Here is a 21,304-nt window from a genome sequence, read left to right as displayed (position 1 = left end):
ATAAAGATAATTTGTAATTAAGACTGTTAACCTCTAGCAAACTTCTATGGCCTGTAACCCAGAGAAAGATTAGAAATGACTCCAGTATACCAAATAAGCTTCACAGATGAACAGGAAGACTTTGTCTCAAAAAAATATTTTTTAAGCAGAGCCTTCCATCTAAAAACAATATATACTACTTATAAATAAAATAAACCAGCATTTTTTACTTTGGTTTGATGTAAATTTGTTAATTGTTATATGAGGAAAATGGGTATTCAAAAGCCAGTATCACCTTAATTTATGTTCGAAGTGAAGATAAGAGTTGTAGATCTATAATTTCTCTAAGGTTGCAATATCTGTATCTGAAAGGTGACATCAATTTTTTTTATTTTATTTTTTCCTTCCCAAAGGCAGTGTCAAGGGGACATCAATTCTATTATGGAAGCAGCTTCTCTGCTGTAAAATCCATGTAACACACTGGAAAGTTCTTTTCTCTTTGGTCAACAGACACTTGCCTCATGTTTAGTGTGGATTTTTTTTCTAATTACCACAGTTACAGCAAAGTCTTACCCAAAAATTTAATTTGTAATTATGGCAGGTATCTAAAGCAGTTTGGGAGCAACAAATTCAATCTAAAATTGCTAGAAAACTTGTTACAGTTTAATAAACAATTACTTTAAATGTACATTTTTAGTGTTCCTGAATAATGCAGGTTTCTGTTAAATTTTAGAAAATCGTTTATAACAAAACCACAAACATACTATTATTTTGTTTGATTAGTGTCAACAGAAGGTAGAGATAGTATCCCCTCAAAAGAGTTTAACAGAGAAGAATGTAATGAAAGAACTCTGCACTCTCAGTGGACAGGGTTTAAGGTAGCCTCAAGGGATGAAAAGGCAACCAGGGGCTGACAATAGCAGGAAACCATGAACTCTTTTAGGCTAGAAGGGGAAGGGGAAGGAAACAGTATTAACCAGATCCAGCAACAGGTGAAGCTATTGAAGTGGTACTGCCTAAAAGGATTTGTGGCTTAGGAACCCACCGCCATAGCCAGACCATATACCTAAACTCACTGTCTCCCTACCCTCAAGACTTCTGCTAGGAACCACACTGGCTGATCTCCATCAGAAGCCAGAGGGCAAGGGAACCTGGGAAATGCAGTGTGGAGGGTCAGACTCAGAGCACAGGGCAGTGACGGACGAGGAAGAGCAGAGTATGGAAGAGCCAGGTGGGGATGTTGTGGTAGGGCATCAAACAGAGAATGTTCAGGTCTCCACCCAATTTATGTCAAATGGTGATCTGAATCAGCATGACAGACTATTTTTAGGGTTCTTGTTTAAATCAGTTTCAAAATTTTTATAAAGTGTAAAAGTAGGACAGCAAAATTAAGTCCTTAACATTTTTTAAATTTAGGAAGAAATGATGGTTAGCACAAATCAGAATTAGTTGTAAAGTAAATACTAAGTATTGAAATAGAAGGCAAATGTCTTGACAAGAAAAAATTGAAAACAGACATGAGCAACGGGCATTAAAAATATAAAATAAAGAAACTTATAGAACAGACCAAACTCTATCAGGAATAATAGTATTCTCCCCTGGATAATAGGTAGTGGAAGGCTGGGTAGAAATAAGGTTTATTTTGCTGCATTTAATCATTATTGGTCTCAATGTAACAGATGGAAGGTGGCATTAGATAATTTTAAACAGACAGCAGATTGGAACAATTTATTTCACCAATACTAGGTGCTTTGTTATACAGCGAGTTGAGGGGTTGCTAAATGATTCTTTTTTTTTTTTTTTTGAGACAGAGTTTTGCTCGTTGCCCAAGCTGGAGTACAATGGTGCGATCTCCGCTCACTGCAACCTCTGCCTCCTGGGTTTCAAGCGATTCTCCTACCTTAGCCTCTTGAGTAGCTGGGATTACAGGCGCACGCCACCACTCCTGGCTAATTTTCTGTATCTTTAGCAGAAACAGGGTTTCACCAAGTTAGCCAGACTCGTCTCGAACGCCTGACCTCAGGTGATCCACCTGCCTCGGCCTCTGAAAGTGCTGGGATTACAGGCGTGAGCCACCACGCCCGGCCATGATTCTCATTCTTAATGGTGTACATTTTGAAGTGATTCATACTTCGCAGTAAGGATAAAGGCAATGATAAGATTGTTCTACTAAAGCACAAGAAAACAATATCACAGTATTAACCAGAAGTTTAAAATTTAATCTCATTCTATGTTCTCTATTGAGTAAGCTATCCTGGAATCAAATATTTTAGTGATGAGTATGAAGGGGAGGACTACAAAACAAAATGATGTGCTTATTAATGGTTACAGATAAATCAACCCATGAGAAAATGGGCTCATGCACTTTTCTTCACATAAGATGAGAGAAGGAAATACCATTTCTATGGCCTCTGCCTGTTCATAGGTTCCCCCCAATCCTACAAGACTAATAAAGAAGAAAGCAGAAGATTCAAATAAACACAATCAGAAATGATAAGAATACCACCACTGAACCCACAGAAATACAAACAACCATCAGAGAACACTATAAACACCTCTATGAAAATAAACTGGAAAATCTAGAAGAAATGGGCACATTCCTGGACACATACACCCTTCTCAAGACTGAACCAGGAAGAAGTTGAACCCCTGAATAGACAATGAGTTCTGAAATTGAGGCAGTAATGAACAGCCTACCAACCAAAAACAGCCCAGATCCTGATGGATTTACAGCTGAATTCTACCAGAAGTACAAAGAAGAGCTGGTACCATTTCTTCTGAAATGATTCCAGGCAATTGAAAAGGAGGGACCCTTCCCTAACTCATTCTATGAGGACAGCATCATCCCAATACCAAAACCTGGCAGAGATGCAACAAAAAAAACTTCAGGCCAATATCCCTGATGAACATCAATGCAAAAATCCTCAATAAACACTGGCAAGCCAAAACCAGCAGCACATCAAAAAGCTTATCCACCCCAATCAAGATGGCTTTATCCCCAGGATGCAAGGATGGGTTCAACATACACAAATCAATTAATGTGATTCATTGCATAAACTGAACTAAAGACAAAAACCATATAATTATCTCAATAGATGCAAAAAACACCTTTGATAAAATTCAACATCCCTTCATGTTAAAAACTCTTAATAAACTAAATATTGAAGGAACACACTTCAAAATAATAAGAGCCATTTATGACAAACCCACAGCCAATAGCATACTGAATGGGCAAAAGCTGGAAGCATTCCCCTTGAAAACCAGCAGAAGACAAGGATGCCCTCTCTCACCACTCCTGTTCAACATAGGGTTGGAAGTTCTAGCCAGGTCAATCAGGCAAGAGAAAGAAATAAAGGATATTCAAATAGGAAGAGAGGAGATCAAATTGTCTTTGTTTGCAGATGACATGACCATATACCTAGAAAACCCCATTGACTCAGCCCAAAAGCTTAAGTTGATAAGCAACTTCAGCAAAGTCTGAGGATACAAAATCAATGGGCAGAAATCACAAGCATTCCTATATACCAACAATAGACAAGCAGAGAGCCAAATCATGAATGAACTCCCATTCACAACTGCCACAAAGAGAATAAAATGCCTAGGAATACAGCTAATAAGGAAAGTGAAGGACCTCTTCAATGAGAACTACAAACCTCTGCTCAAGGAAATCAGAGAGGACACAAGCAGATGGTTAGGAAAAATCAATATCGTAAAAATGGCCATACTGCCCAAAACAATTTATAGATTCAATGCTACTCCCATTAAATTACCATTGACATTCTTCACAGAATTAGAAAAAAGTATTTTAAAATTCGTATGAACTAAAAAAGAGCTCGCATAGCCAAGACAATCCTAAGCGAAAAGAACAAAGCTGGAGGCATCATGCTACCCGACTTCAAACTATACTACAAGCCTACAGTAATCAAAACAGCATGGTACTGGTATTTTAAAAATAGACACATAAACCAGTGGAACAGAATAGATAACTCAGAAATGAAACTCATATCTACAACCATCTAATCTTTGACAAACCTGACAAAAACAAGCAATGGGGAAAGGACTCCCTATTTAATAAATGGTGCTGAGAGAAATGGTTAGCTATATGTAGAAAATTGAAACTAGATCGTTTCCTTACACACTATATAAAAGTTAACTCAAGATGGATTAAAGACTTAAATGTAAAACCCAGAATTATAAAAACCCTAGAAGAAAATCTAGGCAATACCATTTAGGACATAGGCATAGGCAAAGATTTTATCATGAAATTGCCAAAGGCAACTGCAACAAAAGCAAAAATTGACAAATGGGATCTAATTAAACTAAAGAGCTTCTGCACAGCAAATGAAACTATCATCAGAGGAAACAGACAATCTACAGAATAGAAGAATATTTTTGCAATCTATCCATCTGACAAAGGTCTAATATCCAGAATCTACAAGGAACTTAAGAAAATTTACAAGAAAAAAACAAACAATCCCATCAAAAAGTGGGCAAAGGATATGAACAGACGCTTCTCAAAAAAAGACATACATGCAGCCAACAAACATATAAAAAAAAGCCCAACATCACTGATCACTAGAGAAATGCAAATCAAAACCACAATGGGATACCATCTCACACCAGTCAGAATGGAAATTATTAAAAAATCAAGAAACAACAGATGCTGGCAGTATTGAGGAGAAATGGGAAAGCTTTTATACTGTTGGTAGGAATTTAAATTAGTTCAACCTTTGTGGAAGACAGTAAGGCAATTTCTCAAAGATTTAGAACTGAAAATACCATTTGACCCAGCAATCCCATTACTGGGTATATACCCAAAGGATTATAAATCATTCTGTTATAAAGACATACACATACATATGTTCACTGCAGCACTATTCACAATAGGAAAGACATGGAATCAACCCAAATGCCCATCAATAACAGACTGGATAAAGAAAGTGTGGTACATATACACCATGGAATACTATGCAGCCATAAAAAGGAATAAGATCATGTCTTTTGCAGGGAAATGGATGAAGCTGGAAGCCATTACCCTTAACAAACTAACGCAGGAACAGAAAACCAAATACCACCATGTTCTCACTTATAAGTGGGAGGTGAACAATGAGAACACATGGAGACAGGGAGGGGAACGACATTCACTGGGGCCTGTTGGGGGAGGGTGGGCCAGGGTGAGAACATTAGGGAAAAGAGCTAATGCATGCTGGGCTTAATACCTAGGTGATGGGTTGACAGGTGCAGCAAACCACCATGGTACACGTTTGCCTATGTAACAAACATGCACATCCTGCACATATACTCTAGAACTAATAAAAACCTACATATTGGCTAAGACACACTAGTCAGGTTATGGGTGCATTAAAATCTCAGAATTCACCACTATAGAATTCATCCATGTAACCAAAAACCACTTGTACCCAAAAGCTATTGAAATTTTTAAAAATATTAAAAATAAAAATGAAGTTAAGGTATAAGGTCTACAGTTGCAGCTCTCACTGTGCGTTTTGTTTGTGTTTTATAGAATAAAATGTAATTTCAGAGTTTTTCAGGATAGAAAAATCACCCATAGTCCCTCACTTCTATATTGCTTTTAAAACTTTGAGGTCTTCATGTATAAAATTTTCTCAAAGTAAATATTTCTTCAAATTAATATTTTTACTTTGGAGTACATAATTTTATTCTATAATTTGGCACTAAAACAGGTACAATGATTGACAAATGAATGTTCCCATATATAACAAAAATTCAGATGCTAAATGACAAAATTATCTTACCATAATAAATAGATCCCTAACCCAATGGCCCCATATTGCTAATTTGTCTTCAGTAAATATACTTGAACTGAACCTACCCATGAACTTAAACTAACATCACTAATTTTCCATACACACAAAGAAAACACCAAATTTTTGTTTATTGAACATAATCTAAATAGTTCTTCTTCCAAGAAAAGCACTATGTGATATAATTTGAAACACTTCAGAACATTTAATTATTATAAAACTTCTCAACCTTGTGTTTTTATCTTTATATCCTTATTGACTAGCAGAGGGCCTGGCATATTGTCAGGCCTTTAAAAAGTGTTGAATAAATAAATTAGTATTACAATGTTCTATTTGGGGTTCTATCTGTAACATAAACATGTCTGATTACACCTCTAGGCAGCATGTTGTTCTTACATATTTTTCAAAAAAAAAAATTCTGAAGCATTGCTTTGCAAATCCACACCTAAAATGTTATCTCAAGAATAGAAGTGGAAAATTTGGAGACTTTACCCTAAAAACCCTAGGAACCAAGTTAGATAGGATCTTGAAATAATTGGCTTAAAAATAGTAACATTTGACCTTAAAACCATAATTTTAAAAGAAAAGCAAAATGCTTTTGCCACCTTAATTGCACCCGTAACTATTGTGTATGTGTGTCTGTGTGTGTATGACTGATACCAGCATTTAATGCTGCCATTTTCAAGTACTACAAAGGTTTAGTGTTTCATTGCCTAATCTGTATATAGACAACTCTATTACAAGCCCAGGACATGGAATTTAACAGAAGCCCACCAAAGACATGTAGAAATTTTCTCTGAGGGAATAACTGATCTAAATTTGGAGGGGCTAGAAAAAAAGTTTTATTTTAGATTATATTTTGCTATAAAACCACATTATCTTGTTCACACTGAAAGTGGCTTTCAAACTGTGTAATGGGCAGAGGTTGGAAGAGTGTGGAGGGCTTAGAGGAAGACAGGAGGATGAGGGAAAGTTGGATCTTCCTAAAGACTTGTTGAATGGTTGTGACCCAAATGCTGATAGTGATATGGACAGAGATGGCTAGGTGGATGAGGTCTCAGATGGAAATGAAAAACCTGTGGGAAGCGGAGCAGTCACTTTTGTTGAGCTTTAGCAAAGAGCCTGGCTGTACTGTGCCCCTGCCAAGGGATATGTGCAACTTCGAGCTTGAGAGTAATGTTTAGGGTATCTGGTGGAAGAAATTTCTAACCAGCAAAACATTCAAGATGTAGACTGGCTGCTTCTAGCAGCCTAGGCTCATATGTACAAGAAAAGAAATGACCTAAAACTGGAACTTATATTTAAAAGGGAGCATAAAAGTTTACAAATTTGTAGCATAGCCATGTGGTAGAAAAGAAAAGCCCATTTCTGGGTGAAGAATTCAAGCAGGCTGTAACAATTTGTGAAAGTAAAGAGGAGCCAAGTCTAATAGTCAAGACAATAAAGAAAAGGCCTTGAAGACATTTCAGAGACCTTTGCAGAAGCCCCTCCTATCACAGGCCCAGAGGCCTAAGAGGACAGAATGGTTTCCTGGGCCAGGCCCAGAGCTCCACTTCCCTGCACAGCCTCAGGACACTGTTTCCCACATCATAGTCACTCCAGCTCCAGCTTCAGGTCAGATACAGCTCAGATACAGATACAGCTCTGGTCACTGCTTCAGAGGGTGCAAGCTGTAAGTCTTGGCAGCTTCATGTGATGCTAAGCCTGTGAGTATGCAGGGGTTAAGAGTTGAGGCTTGGGAGCCTCTTCCTAGATTTTGGAGGATGTATGGAAAAGTCTGGATGTCCAGGCAGAAGCCTGCTGCAGGGGGAGATTCCTCATGGAGAATCTCTATTAGAGCAGTACAGAGGGGAAATATGGGGTTGAAGCCCCCACAAAGAATCCACTGGGGTACTGTGATGGTTAATACTGAGTGTCAACTTGATTAGATTGAAGGATGCAAAGTATTAATCCTGAGTATATCTGTGAGGGTGTTGCCAAAGGAGATTAACATTTCAGTCAGTGGGTTGGGGAAGGCAGATCCACCCTTAAACTGGATGGGCACCATCTAATCAGCTGCCAGTGAATATAAAGGAGGCAGAAAGATGTGAAAAGGTTAGACTGGCCTAGTCTCCTGGCATACATCTTTCTCCTGTGCTGGATGCTTCCTGACTTTGAACATCGGACTCTGAGTTTTTCACTTTTGGAACTCGGACTGGCTATCCTTGCTCCTTAGCCTGCAGACAGCCTATTGTGGGACCTTGTGATCATATGAGTTAATACTTAATAAACTCCCCTTTATATATATACCCAGAGTGGTAGATCCACTGACAGCTTAGACCCTGCTCCTGGAAAAGCCAGACACTCAACACTAGCCCATGAAAGCAGTTATGGGGGCTGAACCTTGCAAAGCCACAGGGATGGAGCTGCCCAAAGCCTTGGGAGCCCATCCCTCACACCAGTGTGCGCTGGATGTGGGACATGAAGTCCAAGAAGATTAGCTTGGAGCTTTAAGGTTTAATGACTGCCCTGCTGGGTTTTAGATGCATAGGGCCTGTAGCCCCTTTATTTTGGCCAAATTCTCCTATTTGGAATGAGAGTGCTTACCCAGTATATCTTGGAATACCTCCACTGTATCTTGGAATAATGAAATTCTAACTTTTTTTTCCAGAAACATTCTAAGGCATGGCTTTTCAAATTCTTATCTAAGAACAAGCATAGGAGAAGTGGGACCTGGAGAAATTTTTACCTTTAAAAACCCTAGAAACCAAGCATATAAGATGATAAAATGATTGCTTTTAAAATAATAACATAATATTTTGGCTTTAAAACTTTATTTTTAAAAGCAAGAAAAATTGCTATTACTGGCCTTAATTGTACCTATTCGTTTTTCTAGTTGTGACTGAAATAAGCATTTAAGGCGATCATTTTCAAGTATAAAAGTTTATGCTACATTACACAATCTGTGCAATCAACCTCACTATAAACTCAAGACATAGAAACTAACAGAAGTGGGTGGGCACAGTGGCTCATGCCTGTAATCCCAGCACTTTGGGAGGCTGAGTCAAGTGGATCACTTGAGGTCAGGAGTTTAAGACCAGCCTAGGCAACATGGTGAAGCCCCATCTCTACTAAAAAAAAAATTCAAAAATTAGCTGACATGCTCACTTGAACCCAGGAGGCAGACACTGCAGTGGGCAGTGGCCAAGATCATGCCACTGCACATCAGCCTGGGTAACAGAGCGAGACTCTGTCTCAAAAACAAAAGAAAAAAGAAAAAGAAATTAACAGAAGTCACCAAAATCATGTTGAAATCATAATTAAGGCAATACACAGTTTAAGCAGGCAGGGTTGGGAAAATTATGTTTTAGATTATGCTTCTCTATAAAAATGAATTAATTTGTTCATACTGAAACTTTGTCTAACACTATTGTCTGTTGCATAGCTCTTGGAATAAGCCAAATCCACAGTAGAAAATTAAAACATTTCATCTATAGTACAGGTTTATGGCCTGTACCACAGAGAAAGATTAGAAATGGCATCAGTATATCAAATAAGCATTTACAAATGAATAATAAAATTTTGTCTCCATTTTTTAAAGCACAGCCTTTTACCTTGAGACCAATACACAACACTCTAGATGAAATAAATCAGCATTATTTACTTCAGCTTGACATAATATTGTTAATTGTTATATGGCTAAATAAAATGGGTATTTGTATGACAATATTTAGCTTAACTTACTCTCTGGTTATGTATATAATGAAACTAGAGATGAAAGAAAAAATGGAGTAGTCATCATGAGCAAATAAGAGAAAAGAAAGCAGATAAGAAAAGACGGAAACAGGCCAGTTGCAGTGGCTTACTCCTGTAATCCCAACACTTTGGGAGGCTGAGGCAGGTGGACCACCTGAGGTCGGGAGTTTGAGATCAGCCTGGCCAATATGGTGAAACCCCGTCTCTACTAAAAACACAAAAACTAGCTGGGCCATGGTGGCACGCGTCTATAATCAATCCCAGCTACTCAGGAGGCTGAGGCAGGAGAATCACTTGAACCCGGGAGGCAGAGGTTGCAGTGAGCCAAGATCATGCCACTGCACTACAGCCTGGGAGACAGAGCAAGACCCTGTTTCAAAAAAAAAAAAAGAAAAAAAGAAAAGGAAAGAGGGAAACACTACTGAGCATCTACTCTGCTACATGAACCAATTCTTGAGTATCCTTCTCCCCATCTTAGAAATGAAGAAGCCAGACTCAGAGAGCCTGTGTCACTTATCCATGGTCACTGAATCAGTAAGTGATACAGTCAGGTTTGGACACAGGTATGTGTGACTCCAAAGCCTGTGAACCTCCAAGTGCACACAAAGAAGAATGAATCCACAGCCCTCAGTAGCCATACCATGACGTTAAGCCACTGCTGACACATCCTCTTGCTGGCTAGGTAAGAAATCCAACTACAAGAATATATTTCTAATTACTGACAAGATATTACAGTTTTAAATTTAACTTAAAATTTCATTTTTTCTTTGGTTTAGCCTACAGTTTATTTATAAGCTTCTGGAAGACATTAAAATAGACTTAAACAAATGGAAAAACATTTCCTATTCTTGAATAAAATGACTCAATAGTTCTTCATAAATAAACTTATAAGTTAATACAATCCCAACGAAAAATATCAACAAACTATTTTAAACTTGGACATGTTGACACTAAAATTTCTGTGGAAAATCAAACATGAAAGATTATCCAAGAAAACAATGAAAAAGAAAAACGACAACGGTATAGTAGCCTCAACAAGCATTAAACCATACTAAAAAGTGTCTATAATTAAAACATTACAATACTAGTATATGACTAGACAAACTGACCAGTGAATTTGAGTGTCCAGAAACAAATGCAAGTACATACAGAGACTTAGTATGTGATACAGGTAGTATCTCAACTCACTGGGGGTAAAGATAGACTTCTTAATAAGTGGTATAGGTACCACAAGGTAGCCATCTGAAAAAGATACAATTAGATCCCTATCTCATATCATATTAAGAATAAATCCCAAATGGATTTGGAACCTAAATGTCAATAAATGAAGCTACACAAGTTGCTATGGTTTGAATGTGTACCCCCAAAGTTCATGTGTTGGAAACTTAATCCTTTATCCTCATGAATAAATTAATGCTGGCTCTGCCCTCATGAATAAATTAATGTCCCTATCATGAGAGTAGGTTTGTTATCATGGCTTTGTTATAAAACCAAGCTTTCTTCGGCTTGCTTGCTCTGTCTCACCATGTGATGCTTCCCGCCATGTCCTGATGCAGAAGGAAACAGACTTCCAAGACTCTAGAACCATGAGCTAAATCAATCTCTATTCTTTATAAATTACCCAGTCTGTATATTGGATTATAGCAACAGAAAATGAGCGAAGACAAAAGTACCACAGGAAACAAGGATAACTGTGGTATAGGGAAAAGCTTTCTAAATCAAGAATCAAAATGCAGAGTAAATAAAATATTGGTAACTTGACCACATAAAATTAAACTTCTTTTCATGGTGTAAAAATTTTTAAACCACCGTAAACAGGTGACAATCTGAAATAAAATATTAGGAAGATATCTCCATAGACGAGAGACCAATACTCCTAATATTCAAAGAACCCTTGAGGGACAGTAGACAAAAGCCCAATAAACAGAAAATTCACAAAAAAACAAGATATATAAATGGCCCTCAAACGTGAGAAAATGTTCAAATTCACTCATAATTAAAGAAAAGCAAATTAAAGCAAGACTGAGATACCACTTCTTGCTTGTCAGGCTGGCAAAAACTAAAAAGCAAGACAACACACTTTGTTGGTGAGACTTTGGGAAAATAGCCACTTTCAAATTGATAAACCCTTCTGAAGAGAAACGTAGCAATATCTAACAAGCACTTGCCTTTAATTCAGCAATCTCAACTCTAAAAATCTACCCTGAAGATACACCTCCAACAATATAAAAATATGAAAGAACGAAGTTATTCATTGAAGCACTGTTTGTAATAGCAAAATATTGGAAATAACCTAAGTACCTGGGGTGGGCAGAATAATGGGCCCTCACAGAAGCCCATGTCTAATCCTCAGAACCTATGAATGCATCTCCTTACATGGCAAAAAAGGACTTTGTAGATGTGACTAAGCTCAGGGTTTTGAGATGGGAAGAGAAGAGTATCCTGTATTATCCAGGCCCAGTGTCCTAAAAGTGAAAGATGGAGGCAAGAGAGTCAGAATTAGAGAAAAATGAAGACATCATGCTGCTAGCTTAAATGTGGAGGAAGGGCCCATGAGCCAAGGAATGCAGGCAGCCTCCAGAAACTAAAAAAGGCAAGGAAAGAGGTTTTCTCCTAGACCCTCTAGAAGAAATGCAGCCCCCCTCACATCTTGATTTTTATCCACTGAGAACCATTTCAAACTTCCAGCCTTCAGAAATATAAGATAAAAAATTTTATGTTGTTTTAAATCACTAAGTTTGTGATAATTTGTTATAGCAATAGAAAACTAATACAGTGTACATACATCATTTGAATAAATTTTGATATAGCTACACAATAAAATTCTATGCAACCATTTTTTTAAATGATAAAGATCTCTATGAATTGATTTGGAGTGGTTTCCAGGATATACTGCTAAATGAAAAATGCAAAGTAAACAATGTATCAATGATATGCTATCCTTCACACATGAGAGAAGGGGGCATAAGAAAATACTCATACAGCTATTCACTGTACCAAATCAATGTAGGAAGGACAAACCAAAGATTTTTCTTAGTTAAGAGATTAAACACTTACAGAGGAAGGGTGGGAACAGAGTATTATAAAGAGGAGGGGGAATGGGAATGGGATAACAGGGAGAAAGACGAAGAACATTTCTTGGAGTGTATCTTTTTTGCTTAAGACGGAGTCTCACTCTGTCACCCAGGCTGGAGTGCAATGGTGCAATCTCGGCTCACTGCAACCTCCACTTCCCGGGTTCAAGCGATTCTGCTGCCTCAGCCTCCCAAGTAGCTGGTATTACAGGCACCCGCCACCACACTCAGCTAATTTTTGTATTTTTAGTAGAGACAGAGGTTTCACCATTTTGGCCAGGCTGGTCTCAAAGTCCTGACTTCAGGTGATCTGCCTACCTCGGCCTCCCAAAGTGCTGGGATTACAGGCATGAGCTACCGTGAATGTATCTTTTTACATAGCTTTGACTATTAGAACCATAGCAATGTTTCATATACTCCTCAGCCCTATAATTAATTAAAACCAACCAGATGTGGAGAGAATATAAAGTATAACAAGTAAATCCAACTGCATTACAAGTCAATAAACTAACACTGAAGGAGCCAGGAAAAACTAACCTTATTAACTTAGGAAAACAGTGTTTTGACTGTATACTGTGAAGACAAAAAGAACATGCAAATAATGTCCTCTAGTTATTGAATCTGTTTCTCACAGGGGTACGTATTGGCAATTCTAAAACTATTTTACATGTCTACTGGGATTGAAGTGAATATAGTGTAAGTCTCTCAGTACCTGAGGAAAAAAAACTTACAAATAAAGGGAAAGAGCTAGAATGAAATGTGTCACACTGGATTGGAATTAGAGGTGTCTGAACTTGTGGTTTAGAAAATATATACAGATAGGTAGATACAGAAATAAATACAGATGTGTATCTATGCATGGGTTCATATACATACATGTCTTTGCTGAGAGGACCTAGGGACAATCATCATAACAGTAAGCATACCCAGAACCCAGGTCTTGATTTCCAAATATCATTCTCTGACAAAAGGATCCAGGACTCCATGAAGAAGTCATTAATTCCAGGCCTGAAGCAGGAACAATATAAGATAAGCCTGGTATATATTGTGATCACAGAAAAGAAGCAAGCACTCAAAAAAGGATAGGTTCTATTAAAAAGATACAGAAAGCAAATGGAATTTGGTCAAAGTCAAGGCTGAAACAATCTGAGCCACAAAACATATAATGATGGTACTAGTTTATAACCCATAGAGTAAAATGTCCACGAAAACATATTGATATAAATATTTGGATAAATAAACACACAAAGAAAGGACAGCTCTTCCAATTAACAAATACAGATGAAATGAAGTAAATAAAAAAATCACTATTAGGCAAACCTAAGAGTAATAATTGTTGCATGTAAGATCCCACCAATGAAAGATGAGATCAGTGGGCAAAAGTTCAAAAAGAAGCAGGATATTAACAAAGTCTCAAAGTATCTCCTCAAAGATATTTATCAATTAGAAAGAAAAAATAGTAACTTTACAGTGTATATAAACTTGATGGATACAACCTTAACCAAGTGATCAAGGTTAACACCACTAGCAATAAGACATATCAACTTCATGTATCCTCTGATACAATGCAACAAGGAAGACACAAAAGCATTTTGCGGTTGAAGAAAAATAAGCAAAAACATTCACAATCTCAATCTAATCATGAGAAAATATTGAACAAACCCAAAGTAAGAAATTCTACTAAATAAATGACCAGTATTTCTCAAAAGTACTTAACATAAAAGCCAAGAAAAGAAAGAATAACTGTCACAGATGGGAGGAGATTAAGAAGACACCAATTAAATGTGATGGGAGATCTTGGGTTTGATCCTGGAACAGAAAAGGGACTTTAGGAAAAAACTGGTGAAATACCAAAAAAATAAAAAAAAAACATCAGTGGTTAATAGTATTATACCAATATTAATCTCTTGGTTTTGATCACTGTACAATGACTTTGTGAATTGTTAATATTAGAGAAAGCTGCATAAAGGATATACTTGAACTCTCCATGTTTTGCACCTTTTCTGCAAATCTAAAATTATTTCAAAATTAAACATTTTTTTAAAAATATGGATTCACTTTTATTCTGAATGTCATGAGTTTATTCAAGTCTAGTAATACTTCAGATTGTTTTCCTTAATACTCAACATTAAAGACACCTATGGAGGCTTTTTTTCTCTCTCTCTAGAAATCCTCCTCCTCTTGCTGCCCTAAATTCTTCATTATCATAAGGAACCAGGTAAAGTAGAAACAAGACACGTAGAAGTCTAAAGATTTTAATAGCAAGGTTACCTGAAATTCTGTTTGAAATATGGTAGGGTGACTAAGTGTCTGTCTGTGTACATATTATCAAAATGTATAAACAAGGCAAAAACAATTATTAAAGCTATAGGATCATTTTCAATCATTTTGCACCTGAAACCTTGCATATAGTAGGCATTCTGTAAATGCCTCACAGAATTAATAAATAATAAAGCAATCCACCCCCTTGTCCAAGCAATGAAGAACAAAAATTAATGAAAATGTGCTCTCTTCAGATTTATGAAAATAAAATTATAGCTTGAAGGAGGAAAACAAACAAACAAAAAGCTTTCTGATGGTTACTGGATTCATTGGTCTCACTTAAGTTTGTGAACAAATCTAAAAACTGTGTGTCTGCCCTGGAGAAGTGTCTGTCCTGGACCCACTGTTTGCATGGAAGGGCTAGGCAGCCAAGGATCAGCTTAGTGGCTTGACCTTTCTTTGCCACTTATCTGCCTCTGTAGAAAAGTGCCTGTGGCACTAATGACCTTTATTAACTGTTCTACTTTTACTTCCTACCATTTCTGGACATCAGAATATAGGAAATAATAAAAGTATTTTCATGAGCTCCCCAAGTGACTAAGGACATATTAATATCTGCCCCACATTTTAAGAGACTTGGTGGACATTTTTAGTAAGATCTTTGAAAGTTAAATAATGCATAATAGTATTTGCATTTAGATACAGTCCTTCATACTATAACTAAGCTAACTTATTTCCATTCATTCCAGCTTTGAAAGAGAAAGACACAGCAGGTTGCCACTCAAACTTTGAAGACCAGTAAAGGTCAAGATGCACTTTTCAAAGGGGCTGTGTGGGCAGAACCTGGTAAGCAGTTTCTTCATCTGAGCCGGTTAAAGACTTAGTATGTGACCCGTAATCTTTACTCTACAGTGTCTAGCTTCTGTATGCTCATAAAGAATGAACCTCATACCAAGACAGCTGGATATCCACATGCAAAAGGGTAAAGTTGGACCCTTACTTCATACCATACATAGAAATTAACTCAAAATGGAACAAAGACCTAAATTTAAGTGCTACAACTAGAAAACTTTTAGAAAAAAAACATAGGAGTAAATCCTTATGAAGCTGGATTTGGCAATGGTTTCTCTGATATGACACTAAGAACAACAAAAGAAAAATAAATTGGACTTCATAAAAATTGAAAATGTGTGTGTCAAGGGATACTGTCAAGAGAAAAAAAAAACACCTGCGAATGGGAGAAAATATTTACAAATCTTATATCCAGTAAAAATCTAGTATCCATAATATGTAAAGTACTCTTTTTTTCTCATGATTTCTCGGTTTATTGCTCCCCTATTGGGCTTTCAGTTTAATAAACACGTAGGAGCTCTAATTACAAGTGAAGAAAATGAAGGTTCATGACAAAACACAACACATTGGAGACACTTGTTAAAATATTTTCTCAAAAAAAAAAACGACTGTCCATTTTGACTTGTTTTGGTGCCATTCAAAATGTACAAAAAGCCTCAGCAACTAAATGAAGACTGAGTTTCAAGGAAAAAAAAAAAGTAAAGAAGCCAGCACTGCATGTCTTAACTGAATTTTTACACGGATTCGCAGGTTTAATTCTATTTGCATACATAGCATCTTTGTTCTCATCTAACGGATTTAGAGAAGATCACATTGTACGCACTTGTAGAGTTTAACTTCTAAGTAGAATATGTCTATCTCGTAACATGATTTTGAAAAATCAGAAATTACAGTCCATTGAATACATGATTATGAGGCTGCATGCAATCATCTTCAAAGCTGTTGCCATCAGTACTCAGAGCAAGTTGCCTGGTATCTTGTTAAGACCTCACCTTCTGCCCTTCATGTCTGTCTTGTGGTAAATCAAGAGGCAAACCAGAGGCCAGCTCTCAGCACCAAATGGTCAGTGTCGCCCCTCACCTTCTCACTGGGATCTCATCACCAGTGTGCTCAACCCCTAAGTTGGCACCCACAAGACACTTCCCTGCAGCCCTCTCTAGCCACAAGATGTCACAGTGAAGCGCTTAGAAATGCAGGACATGTTATGGAGCACGATGCTGAGGAGGAAGACCAAGACGCAAGCCACCAAGATGACAGTGCACACCCTCAACCAGATGGGGCTTTTCACCATGCCCCACCTGTCCTGCTCCTCCTCCGCCACCCCCTGGGGAGCCTTGCCTTGCAGAGGCTGCTGTCCAGCAGGGATGGTCACCACAGTGATGGACTTCTACAGGCTCCTGGGCAGCAGGCAGCAGCTCATATCTCCGGGCAGCAGTGCATGCTCCTTGGAGATGGGCAGAGGCAGCATGTAGCACCCATTGCCGAGAAGTCTGATGAAGACCGGCATGTGCTCCGAAGTGTGTGGAACGGTGATGACGGCCAGGACCTCGGGGTCGTGGAGAAGCTGCGACACCGAGAAGATGGGGGGCAGCCTGGTGACACCGTTGCACCAGGGGCATCGCACGTCCTTCTGGCTGGTTCTCATCTGCTGGAGGCAAACTGAACAGCAGGTGTGCTTGCAATCCAGCAACTTGGCCTTCACTAGCGGCTGTAGTAATTAAAACAGATCTGACATTCTAGCAGAGTCCTGGGACAGTGTCTCCATGGTGGACCCTGAGCAGGAAGGGCAAGGCTAAGAGGAAAGGGAGGGAGCTGGTCTTCAGAGGCCGCCGCTCTGCGTCTTTCCAGGGCAGGTGACGGGGAGCTCACAGACATCCAGCACTCACAGGTATGTTCATTTAGTCAAAGGCCAGGCTGACCTCAGCAACAGGCAGCTCAGAGCCAGCAGCGGGGTACATCTTCTCTCAAAACACTCAGGAATACAAGGCCAGCAGCAATGACAATTTTCAAAGAGCATGTCTTCTGGAAAAAGTGGTTCCCAAGGAAAACATTGCAATATGATTATTTATCCTCCAAACTGAATCTGTCACTGAGTCCCTTTCACACCATTCTGAGCATGATGACACCAAGTGGAAATGGTACGCATTTGGGAGGCAAGAGCCAGAGAGCACAATTGAGACCGAGCTTTCTTCAGCAGACCTTCCTCCGTGGCGACTTCGGGGGCTCGCTACAGAGGCCATGGAGGCTACAGCATCGCAGGGTGGTCCTTGGTGCCCGCCCAGCTGAGCCAGACACACCCTAGGGCCAGCGGCCACCGCGAGCCACAAAAAAGACACACAAAAGACTAGAACTGACATTTCGCCAAAGCAGATACACAAATGGCCATTAAGCCCACGAAAACATATTCAATGTTATTAGCCATTATGGAAATTCAACTCAACACCAGAATGAGATATATTTCAAAACTACCAGATGACTAGAATTTGGGAAAAAAAAAATAAGAGAGAGAGAGAGAGAGAAAATAAGATTTGGTGAGGACATAAAAAATGGTAACCCTTACACTTTACAGTGGGAATGTAAAAAACTGGCCATGGTGGAAAAGAGTTTGGTGGTTCCTCAATAAGCTAAGCATAAAATTACCATATGACTCCGCAACTCCATTACTAGGTATATACCCAAAAGAATGGAAAACAACTGTTCAAACAAAAACTGGTATAAGAATGTTCACAGCAGCACTATACACAATATCCAAAAGGTAGAAACAACCCAAATATCCACCAACAGATGACTAGGTAAACAAAATGTGGTATATCCATACAATGGACGATATTCAGCCATAAAAAGGAATGAGGTACTGATACATGTTACAACACGGATGAATCTTAGAAAGATTATGTTAATTGGAGGAAGCCAGACACAAAAGACTACATATTCTATGATTTCATTTACAGAAAATGCCCAAAATAGGCAAACCCATTGAGACAGAAAGCAGATGAGTGGTTGCAGAAAGCATATTAGTGGTTGCAAAGGGCTGAGGAAGGAGAGGAGGAATTGGAAGTGACTGATTAACAATTACAGGGTTTCCTTTTGGAGCGATGAAGTGTTACAGAATTAAATAGTGGTGACAGTTGCACAACACTGTACATGTACTAAACGTCACTGAATTGTGGTAGACTTTAAAATGGTGACATTTATATGATGTGTATTTTTTTCATAAGTGAAAAAAATTAACTTCAGAAGAAGGACTTCAGGTGAGGAACATGGGGAGACTACGGCAGGTAGTGGGGACAGGAGGTATGGGCAGAAATGAGTCCCAGAAGGATAAGCTAAATACGGTGTGGATCCAGGACTTAAGTCATGCATGTACACCCACTCCCTCAGCGAACTTGTGTTGGCCATGCCGCCCCTTTATGCAAGACACTTCCAGGTTAAGTCCGCTCACACTTCTAGGCTCTGGGCCAACTGCCACTCACTACCTGGTCTTTCTCCCTACAAAGATTGTGCTGCTTTCTTCTCTTCCACCTACTCTACATTCTGGTTCCTTGTCACCAAAAGCCTCTCTACAAAGCACACACTGCACTTTCTTGCTTTCCTCAGAACATAGGACCCTTCCCATTTCAAGATGTTGGTACAGCCTTCTCCTCAAAAAACAAGTAAAGAAAAAAACAGATGGGGGGGCACAAGTACAACAGATACTGGGAGTTATAAGGATTTCAGCAACTTTTAAATGTGCTCATAATAGTTATTTGCTGCTTTATTTTTATGTATTTGAGAAAGCATTTATTGAGCACACACTATATTTTATGTTGCAAAAACCATCAGGTCACATCACTACTCCTCTCAAAACCCTTTAACGGCTTCCCACGTCACTCAGAATACATTTCAAAACAGTTGTCCTAGGTACAAGGCTTGAGCGACCTCTGACCTCATCTCTATCCACTCTCCCCCATCCTTTCAGAGATCTGGCCATACCAGCCTCTTTGCTGTTCTTTCAACTCACCACGAGTTCTCCCAGCTCAGTGTCTCTGCATTCACTTTCCTTTTGCCTGAAACTCTTTCCCCGGCTATCTGCATGGCTCACTTTGTCATTTCCCTCAAGGCTCTGCTCAAAGGTGACCTTCTGAGACTTTCACTAACTACTCTACCAAAAATGGGATTTCCCACTCACCCACCCATGGTCTCCCATCATCATCCCCTACCCTGCTTTTTCCCCTCACAGAACTCATCATCACTAACATGCTGTGGTTGTTGGTTTATTGCATGTGTTCCCACTGGAGTGTAAGTTCCACAAGGGAAGGATTTTGTTCACTATTATGTCTCCCCAACTAAATATTACCCAGTATAGAGCAGGGGCTCCTCCATAAACATTTGGTGAGTGAATAAATGGCACATCTAATTAGAAAACTTTTGCTTTAATTAACTGACTTTGCTGAGTGCTTACATGGGGCAGATGCTGTGTGCTAAATTCTTGTATGTGGGACATCTCACTTAATCCTCAGAGTAACTCTACAAAGTATCATACTCCTTATTATTAAGCTATATACTCACATGTGGGAAATGAGACACAGGCAGGCTAAAGCAACCTCCCTACAATCAAGAATTAACTGGGTCTTATCTAAGGGACATAGGAGTCAACTTGAAAGAGCTTCCATTAACCAAAGACGGGATAACTTGAGCAAAAAGAATAATGACTACAACCGATTAAAGAGTTTATAGTCACAATATACAAATAAACAAAAATTATTTGGTAAATTTTGGAGACTTCTAGGGTATCAATTCACTATTCTGAAATTGCTAAATAAAAGGACAGAATCAAGCATTTGTTTCCTGTACAAACTATATTTCAGGATAACCAGGTAGTAAGAGAAAGTTCTTAATAAATTTCCAGACAACAAATGTCAAAGGAATGAGAGAATATTTTTAAATTGCCATTTTTTTCAAGCCCTAACGAAGTCACAGATGTTGGCAATGATCATGAGTGGATGGTAAGGCCAGTCGATCACAGGTTGATGGGGAAATTTATAATGGGTAGATCAGACTGATATGACTAAAGGTAAGAAAACCAGACCTCATGAGCCTTATGATGTGATGTATTAGGAATTACACAGTGCCACCTAGAAAAGATTCTTGCTAAAAGAACTGAACTGGAGTCTCATCAAACCTCTAGACTTACCACGTCATAGGAAGAATGAAGTACAGCAAAATATGCTCAGAAATACCATGAGGAGGCAATCAGCCAAATACAAGCTGTAGGACATTCCATAGAACAGATGAGCTGGTTTCTTCAACAAATAGTATGACAAGTAGAAAGGAAAGGATACTCTCACAAACTGAGAAAGACTTAGGAGTCATAATAATCAACTATAGTAGGAAAACTTTGCTTGGATCCCTATTTCAAACACAACTGTAAAAGACACTTGTGAAGCAACTGAAATTAGGTTGCATATGATAGGAAGAAATTATTGCTAATTTAGCTAAATATGGTTATATCCATATCTGTTAGAGAATCATATGGAGATAGTACAGGTAAATAGAAATTTGCCTTAAAGTATATTCCAACAAAAAGGGGCAAAAAGGCAAAGGAAGATGGAATAGAAGAAAAAAGATTACCAAAAT

At 38.4% G+C, this 21,304-nt stretch overlaps 1 protein-coding gene and 1 pseudogene across 4 annotated transcripts in view; both read right to left on the bottom strand.

The window, feature by feature from the left end:
- PLGRKT (plasminogen receptor with a C-terminal lysine) overlaps nucleotides 1-21,304 on the bottom strand; it is a 60,474-nt gene that overhangs the window by 26,154 nt on the left and 13,016 nt on the right. The window lies entirely within an intron of this gene.
- LOC129490422 (E3 ubiquitin-protein ligase RNF152-like) lies at nucleotides 16,646-17,453 on the bottom strand (annotated as a pseudogene).

The sequence above is a fragment of the Symphalangus syndactylus genome, chromosome 9, assembly GCF_028878055.3.
Source record: "Symphalangus syndactylus isolate Jambi chromosome 9, NHGRI_mSymSyn1-v2.1_pri, whole genome shotgun sequence".
NCBI classification, from domain to species: Eukaryota; Metazoa; Chordata; class Mammalia; order Primates; family Hylobatidae; genus Symphalangus; species Symphalangus syndactylus.
The sequence above is the reverse complement of the archived record's forward strand: the minus strand, read 5'-3'. Positions and strand labels throughout refer to the sequence as shown.